Here is an 8903-nt window from a genome sequence, read left to right as displayed (position 1 = left end):
AGTCTGCTCCGAGACACGGTGGAGTGCGGTTGCATTATTCCGAGCTCCTGCCCCGGCTGTGTTCTGATTCGTAGTGCGGTGTGTGGTTGGCGAAGGTTGCTCTCGAGGGGGCGGTCCTGGTCTGCAGACGGGCGGAACTATACCTGACCCAAGGGTTTCGGCGATTCGTGGGGTGTAGTGCGTGACTGGGCCTGTTTAGGACTATCTGGGGTGAGTTCGCACTTTTTTTTCTTTCAAGGGGGAATAGCTGGGATTTTTTTCGCGGGCGGATGGATCGTCGGTCACCCGAGGGGGATATCAGGGATCTCCCGGGCGTAAGCACCGAGGATCGTGCGAGGGGTACGGCCTGGCAGAGTGCCTTGGTGCTGGCAGCGCCGAGGGCCTTCGCCAGGGGGGCGCGGTTGTTCGCACGCCGGAGAAGGGTTTGGGGAAGTCGAACTCATGGATCAGGGGGGTGTAGGCTCAGATCGGAGCGATTGCGGGACGGCTGGGGGTCGTCTCAGGTGGGGAAGGGGGTATTCGGAACGGGGCGTGGGTTCAGGGATTAGCGGGTGCGGGGCTCGCCTCGAGAAGAGAATGGCTTCGATGAAGCAATACATAGGCAGGCTGCGGGAGCTGTGTGGTGCTCAGGACACCAAGGTCCAGCTGAAGGAGCTGGGGAGGCTTTTACCCACCCTCTTCAACGGTCTTGAGGCAGAACTGGAGGAGTTTCGGTCGGAAGTCGCCTTGCGACGAGTGCCGAGGAGATGGGGCCGAGCGCAGGGAGAAGGAACGGGAGCTGGAGGCTTTAGAGGGGGCCGTAGCGGCAGCGGAGACGTTCGAGGACCGGCTTGGTCTGTTAGACCTCAATTGGCCGGAGGAGTGCCTGAAGCACGTGAAGCGCCAGCCGGAGCAGGGATGGCTAAACGGGGCTATGAAGATGATTATCTCCGGGGACGATAATAGGTTGGAAAGCGCGCCGTGGAGGGAGATCAGATCGCAGTTCCCAAAGTTGGGAGAGCTGGTCGGCCTCGCTCCTGGCAGCGTCGCAGTCCTTCGAAGTTTCGAGGACGTCGAAGTTATCGGAGAAACAGGGGAGGATCGCCCTGGCGGGGTTCGAATCCTCGTCGTCGGGATCATAGGTCGGGAACGGAAGGTAGACGCTGGTGACCTCCGGATGTTGGAAAGGGGTATCGGAAGCTGCGGGAGCTATCGGAGGGCGAGCGCCCGTGTGTCTTCGTTGACCCGGCATGTCGAAACCAGCGGCTCCTTCGAGCCCCGGAGGTAGCGTGCAGATCTTCGGGAGGGGAGCATGGTGGCCCCGGGGAAATCTCCTTGTGCACGAGGGGTGGGATGTTGACATCGGGGGGAGTCGGGGGAGCCGAGCCTCTCCAGAGGGCGACCGTTAAGGTCAAGATTGGGGAGGGGGTACTTTGCGGATGTCCTACGGGGGATGCGGGAGAGTTGGGACGCGAGAGGGAGGGTCTGAAGATCCGAGGCATCCCGACGAAGGATGGGGTGGGAAACCTCGTTTTGAGGCTGGACGAGGCTCGGGCGGGGGCGGGGACGGACTTCGTCAAAGTCCTCAAGGAGAAGGCGCGTCTGGACGCAGACGTAAGGGTGGGGCATGGAGAGAGAACGGTGGCCTTGTGGAACTTCGACCCGCTGGTCTCGCTGGCGGAAGCAGTAGAGGCCATTCGCGGCCTCCTGCAGATGCCGAGCGGGGTCAAGGTCGTGGTGGAGGAGCCGCGTCTCGACAAGGGGGAAGTGTGGAGGGCCTTGGTAAAGCTGCCGCGGGCCGCTCCTGAGGATACACACCGTCACAGGAGCCTCCTCCAGGGAGCAGGCGGTGTCGGCCCGAGACATGGGTAAGTGTTGCGGTGTGCTATCGCTGCCACGTACCCGGGCACCGGGCACACGAGTGTAAACTCGGGGGAGGGGAGGAGAAACTGTGCTACCGGTGCGGGGGCGCGGGACACGTTGCGAAGGACTGCGCGGGAGCGCCGAGATGCTACGTCTGTGGCGTCGAGGGGCACCGTGCTGACAGTAGCGCGTGTCCGGCGAGGGGCGAGCGGGTGAGGGAGCTGGTCGTCGATCGTAAGCCGGGGGGCTTACGTCGATTGGCGATGTTGGGGCCGGAATGGGGAGGAGCTTAGCGCGGGGGGAATGGAGGATATCCTATCCAGGGCCTGCGGGAAGGGGGGTTCTAAAACGCGGTATACGGTATATACATATATCCCGATTTTTTTCGAGTGAGATCCCTTCGATAATTTAGGGTGATCTCAAAAAATGCTCGAGTTTAAAGGAAGAAAGTTGTTCAAGAGGAACCCGGGACACTCTCCCCAATTAGCTGTCAGGGTTATGCTGAGCGAATAAATGTCTTTAAAACTTGTGACGTTCATATGAGAATCATCTCTGCTATGCAGAATATGGATGAATTAACGCTCCCACATACGAGAGAAACTCGCTTCTAGCGCTTAAAAGAGAGTTTTTTCGATTTCCCGAGGTGTCTCTCATAAGCGGGTCCGACTGTACCTGTACAATCTCAAAAGTGCCCGAATATTGGAGGCTGCCTCTTTGTTGGAAACCGCTCGTCCATTCCATCTATCGTCCAGAACCCGCCCGTCTATCAGGGACTGCTCGTATCCTTCACTTTCAATTTGAGTATTCAAATGAATTTCCATAAGTCGTCATCGTCATCGCACCTGTCGAGCTCATGAATCGGGTGCCGGCTAGCTCCTGGAGTCTACAGCTCTCTTGCAAGGTTGGGGGCTCAGATGGCGGGCGGGCGGGCGAGCCTCAAGTGTTGATCTGGTTGATCTGCGGACGAGGGTATGGAACTTCTCAACGAGAGACACGCAGAGGATGAGAAAACCGCTGTATATGAAGAGGGGCTGGATCTTCTTGAAGCTCTCCATGTCGAACCAATCGACCGTTGTATTGAACTCGATGTATCGCTCTCGGGAAGAGCCCAAGAAGACCTTAAGAGACCTCTCATCGTATTCCACTATTCGTTTGGTTCTCGAGTTCATCAGGAATGCCTTGATGTCCTCTTTTCTCGGATTTATCCTCGAAATCGGAGCGAGCCCGAACCGGAACAGGTCGTTGATAGTCGAACTAACCCTCGAGAGAACCACAGGTAATTGACCTTTCGGTGGTACTTTCAGGATTTTTCCTGTAGCGAGGACTACCTTAAGGAAATTGAGGTTGTGATCATACAACGGGGAGATTTTGACCTTGGCAGCAGCAGCGATTTCTCGTCGCAGTGGTCTCCCTGCGAGATGGCGTTGTTCGAGAGGTAGATTGCAGACACACACCCCGCGTCTAAGATATCCTTGCAGATTGCTAGGGTCATGGCACAGGAGCTTCGAGCGACAATCGCGGAACTTGATACAAGACTCTTCGACCTCGGGATTTAGGAACGAGGACATGATGAAGTTCGTGTACGCATGTCCGACGAGAAGACACAGAGCGAGAGCCGAGCCGGCTGACAAGAGGTGCGAATATCGACGGATCTCGAGCTTCACTTCGATCACCGCGATGAAGCTCAGCAGAACCGTCACCGATATTTCCTTGAAGTCTCCCAGCTTCGAGCTCGATATCAGCTTCGAGATGGCCAAGACCGCAAAGAGGAATAGAGCCCAAACTTCCAGTTCGAAGGGCTCGATCAGGGCTGAAATATCGGTGTCTCGGCGGTTACGGTATCCAAAACACTCGTAGACATTGTTCTTATGCAGCGAATACTGATTGAGAAGATAGCGTTGGGACGAGAAGAAAGCAGGCTCGGTGAGATAGAATGCCGCTTCAAATTCAGTCGCGTTGCAGGTCATCGCAACCCGGAGCGTCGCACGCCATTGCAAGGTTGCTGCATGCTGTTCGGTCGTGATGGAATTCGTCGAACAAGCATCGTCGCGTGTGCGGCACGTGCCCGTGGTCGATTCCACGACCTTATAGACGACGTCATTAAGGGGGTTTACGCAACGCAGTCGTGAAGTTCCTGTCTTGTGCCAGAAAAGAGTGTGGACGAAGGAAACCTTCTCCGGCTCGGGCCAATCCCTGACAGTGATGTGAAGCAGACACTTGTGGCGCATTTCGCCGAATGTGATGGGCAGCTCGCGCACCGAGTCTCGCTTGCCCACGTTAAGGTGATCCTTCGTTGATGTGAGGACGACCACGTTCAGACCCGAGGCCAAGGCCTCACTGACGACTATAATCTCGTGGATCCATGAGCGTATCTCAGAGGGGCTGACTATGAGAGAGCTCGAGTTGGTATTGAAGCTACCGCGCCGCAGAACGTTCCCGATATCCAGGATCAGTAACTGCGTGGCGTCGATGTGATGGCGGGCAGCAAATCTTTCAGCTTCACTCACTACATCCTGCGGGCTCGGTCCTGCGGCGCTCTCGCTCAATGGCGGAACAGAGCAGAGCAGCAAGATGGCTAGGGGCGAACAGGACATCATGACCGACTAGCCGAGAATGAATGATTCTCTTCCAGCGAGGCATGGCTTAAAGAAGCACGTGGAGCTCCAGGATTCGATTCATCGATTTGTAAAATCGATTATTCACGATTTTCTCGAAGAAACCCTTGAACTTCGCAGGGAAGTTGAACCTCAAGGATTCCCCGCTACCATGTTAGGGGAACGGCCCGCCGTCTCCGCTATCGATCATCCGTTTTTCTTTCTGGATGTTCATGGAGGTCGTCACCGAGCCACGATTATACTTGACGCGTGACCGGAGCGCGAACGTGCCCGTTGCAGACGGAATCGACAGCGTATTCCATTCCACGTTCCAGTTGGAGCAATTCCACGTTCCAGGATGCATGACAGCGTGAGCTCGAAGAAAGGAGATCAGATGATCACAGGACCTGTCATCTACCGGGCATTCTATCCCCTCCGTTACGGATTCCGATTCTCACAATCAGTATACTCGTGGGATGGAGAAACGATTCTTCGTACGTCAGCTCCCTCATACGATCTCCTCAGAATCTTTCGAACTTCCCATTAAGATACATTGATCCCCTCACTGGGAGACGCCCAGTCAGTGAGGCGAAAGAGTTCAAGGGAACAATTTATTCAAAGGGATGGGATCCATTTCGAAAACTCCCTTCGCATATGGCTGCTAGCAGTCCTCTGGGCTCGGATCACAATTTCCATAATCAACGCTATTACAGATGAACTCAGAGTTATGCCGAGCAGCATGAAAGTTCCGGCGACTCCTTCCAGGCCGAGTGGCTGCGGGGTTGACTGGTGGGAGTTTTTATCTTGACGATTGAGGATTCTCTCGCTGAGTTTCGGGTGTTCCACCTCGTAATGTCGGAGATGACGAGACGGGGACTCGTCCATCCAGCGAAACCTGGAGTCCGATTCCCATTAGACTTCAGCTCAGTGGGGAGAATCGGGACCTCGGAGCTCGAGATATCGAATCCTTGGCCGAGACTATACATCGAAGCATATCAATGGGAGCGCGGGTTCTCACCGTCTTTCCATTTCCCGATACGCCATCTCGCGGAGATCGTCGCTCCTTCTCGAAGAGACCCAGCCTATATGGAACCTGAGCAGAGGTCCCGCGCTGCAGTAGATGTAGCCTCGCATGCTATTTATTGCCTCGATCGAGTAGTACAGGAACGACCCGATCATTTCACACGGGAGTATGTAGAGTAACCTCCCCGTTTCCAGCTGCCTCAGTCTAGCGGCGTTGCTATAAGCGGCAGCATCCGGGAGGAGACCCTTGCTGCGGACCAGGAATTTTCCCAGATCATTCAGAGGTTTGAAATCCGCCTTCTGCAAGATGACATTGCACCGCATCACTCTAGTGAAATCCTAGGACAATAATTAATGATCGTCCGAATGTCGCAATAGATCTTTGGGAGAATGGCTGCCTCCAATGACTCAAGAATCCCTCCTCCCGCGAGAATGGCGACGGTCAGCTCCTCGGGCTTCCTCTTGAGAATATCCCCCGCGGTCTCGAGTCTCGGAGTCGGAGTTGCTATCGACATGACCGATTTCAGCGTCGCGCTGGCAAGCATGCTGAAGACGAGCCCCGAGAGCATCCATCCAGAGAAGAGCACTCGTAGAGGATTCGATTTGTACCTTATCGCCGGCGCTATGGAATGCAGAATCGTCCATCACTCACCCATTCACTTTCTTTCAAGGCAGAGACGTAATGAATAATTATCCTAGGATAGATTATTTATTCGCGGTACTTCATCTTCCAAGAGGAGCTGCTCGACGAAGGTCAACCAATGGTCCCCCAAACTAAAGCTGTTGTCCCGGTCCACGAATCCGCTCATGAACCGTGCCAGCACGGGCAGGGCCACCAAGCAGAGGCAGATCAGGCTCCACACCTATCAGAAATCAATCGTGTTCCGCGCCCTTGTGGATTTTTTCGCTCGGGAGAGAATTCGGTCCGGATCAGAAGAACACGAAGCGCGGTCCGAGCCCAAGTTGTCAAGGGGGAGCCGAGAGTTCGGTTCACCCTGAAGGGGATCTCTCAGAGACCCCTCCCCTAATCTCTATCCCACTCGAGGAATCACAATCGATGGGGCATAACTCTTGGAGGAATAAGTGGAAACGACGACACTTGCTGACGAATGGCTTCGAGGGTATGGTATCGGCGCTCGATTCTTAGTTTCTCTCGGGAAGGCTCGAGCCTGGCGGGGCCGGTCTTATATCGTCCGGGATAGCTTATGAGCGTTAGCGAGTGCTCATTCATATATGCACGTTCTAGCCTCGGCATGTACGGGTCATCGAAGGAATAGAGGGAAGATTAATTCACGAGGAAGGTGAAATAAAGTAACGCATGTGAAATTCGGGCTCAGACGCTCTGACCCTTTGCGATTTCGACGCAGACAGACATAGGCAATTTCCGGGCAGGGAAGATCCGAAAATCTCCAGATAAAGGAAAACTAGCCACAAGACTCTACTTACGAGAGGTGAATAGATACTGAACAATGTGAAGGCACCAGCGGACTGGAATTGATTCGTCATGCCATGGATTATCACAAAGTTATCGATGAAGAGCGGCCATCTGTTTCTGACCGATATATCCATGACAGGGGACAGGATGTATGGTCCCAGAGAGATGTCCGCCTCCTGGAAAAATGAACATTCCAGAGAAACCACCTTCATGCCCGCGGTTCTGACTCCGAGCATCCAGCAAGCATTGAGCTTTGCCGAAACTGGGCCTCATTCTCGATCGGATTCCTTTGCAATACTCGCCCCTGACGCCAAATAGCGGAGACATCCGATGCAGGTTTTGTTCGGAAAGCATTCGCCCCAAACAGCCTCCGGGATGACGAGTCTCTTCCACCGTAGTCCCATCGATGCAGTGACGTTGGTGAAAGGAGATCCTACCAGACCGACGGGTGTCGATCCTATATCAGCTGCGTAGCCGGCCGTCTGACGAGCGATCGGAGATTTGTTAAACTCCCGAATTCCTCGGGATGATCGACAATCATGAAAGTTAGTCGCTAACCGGCTGGAAACACATCCTCAGAGTGAGATTCGCCCAGGGAGCAGCCATCCTGCTCCGCAGCGATCGAGCCCCCGAATAATATGAAGCGCCCTACAGCAAAAATGATAATGGAAAACTGAGGCCAGAGCCGCGGGTACCGAGCGTGATTTTATCCTTAAACAAACTTCTTGGGACTCTAAACAGCCGTTCCTAATGATCCTGAAGGTCCTCAAGAGATTCTGTGCTGCTCGGACACAAATTGACTCGTTCATTAGGACGCCGATAATAGGCATTCTTGAACATTCGATATCCTTCTTGCAAAGTATGGCGTCTCGCAGTACGAATCCTGCACAACGACCTTCTAACAAGCTAATGATTTGAAGATTTGAAGAACTTAGATGGGAGGAAACCCCTGTCGGTGAATTCTCAAGTCTCGAGAATCCCCGGTCACTCAGTCAGAGAATATCGCCCTCCTCACTTGCAAACATCCCGCGGGAAATCATCAAAGTCGGTGCCTGGCGCTGGAAGACTCGCGCGTTTTTCCGCGATTATGAGCGTTTCTATGATCAATGTTGTTATCACGAGCGATGAACAAGCGATCAGAGAGAATCCACATGAGAAGAGGCTCCCGGCGATTTCTTCCAGCCCCAGAGGTCGAGGTGTCGACTGCCTAAAGTTCTTGTCCCTGGGATCGAGCATTCTCTCGCGCAGTTTCGGGGGTTCGAGGTCTCAGTGTCCGAGATTAGAAAACTGTCTTCAGAATGGCGGTTCCGATTGATTATGGTCATCATGATACGTTCCGAGCCTTTCTGCGCCTCCCGAGAAGCCAGAACGAGGGTATCAGAATTGACGGCGCCTTCGACGATGAGGGCGCTGATTTTCACCGTTTTTTCCTTTACCCCGTAGGTCATTCCGCGGACGTCATTGCTGCTCCTCGATGTAGCCCAGCGTGCGTGAAGCTTCAGCAAAGGTTTCTGCGTTGCAGTGAATGTAGCCTAGCGAGCTATCTGTTGCCCCACTCGAGTCTTGATGGAACTTGATCGCTGACCGGCGCGGCACAGGTTCTGGGTGGAAGGTTCGCATGAGGAGGGATGATTCCGATCGAAGATCAGCCAGCTCTCGAGTGATTGAACGTGTCTACGGGGCGGCATTTTGATTAGGTAATCGCGTCCAGAGACTTTTTTGTTGACCGCCCCGGGCGCCGTGAAGGGGTTGCACAGCAGATTTACTGTCCAACGGCTGAGAACAGAGCGGCTACCTTGTCGCCTTCTTCCAGTCATTCAGAATGCTGATCTTCGCGTCGACGACGCTCCTCTACCGCGGGAGACCGATCGAGCTTGGAAGACTCGACAGCTTCCTGAGCTGCATTTCATGACCTCTCTAATCTATACCCGCCTCGGAGTCCCACTCTGAGCATCCAACGATTGGCCAGATGATCTGATCGTATCCCCTAGTGATATAAGCGGAATCTT

The sequence above is a fragment of the Galendromus occidentalis genome, unplaced genomic scaffold (assembly GCF_000255335.2).
Source record: "Galendromus occidentalis unplaced genomic scaffold, Mocc_1.1 scf7180000077086, whole genome shotgun sequence".
NCBI classification, from domain to species: domain Eukaryota; kingdom Metazoa; phylum Arthropoda; class Arachnida; order Mesostigmata; family Phytoseiidae; genus Galendromus; species Galendromus occidentalis.
The sequence above is the reverse complement of the archived record's forward strand: the minus strand, read 5'-3'. Positions refer to the sequence as shown.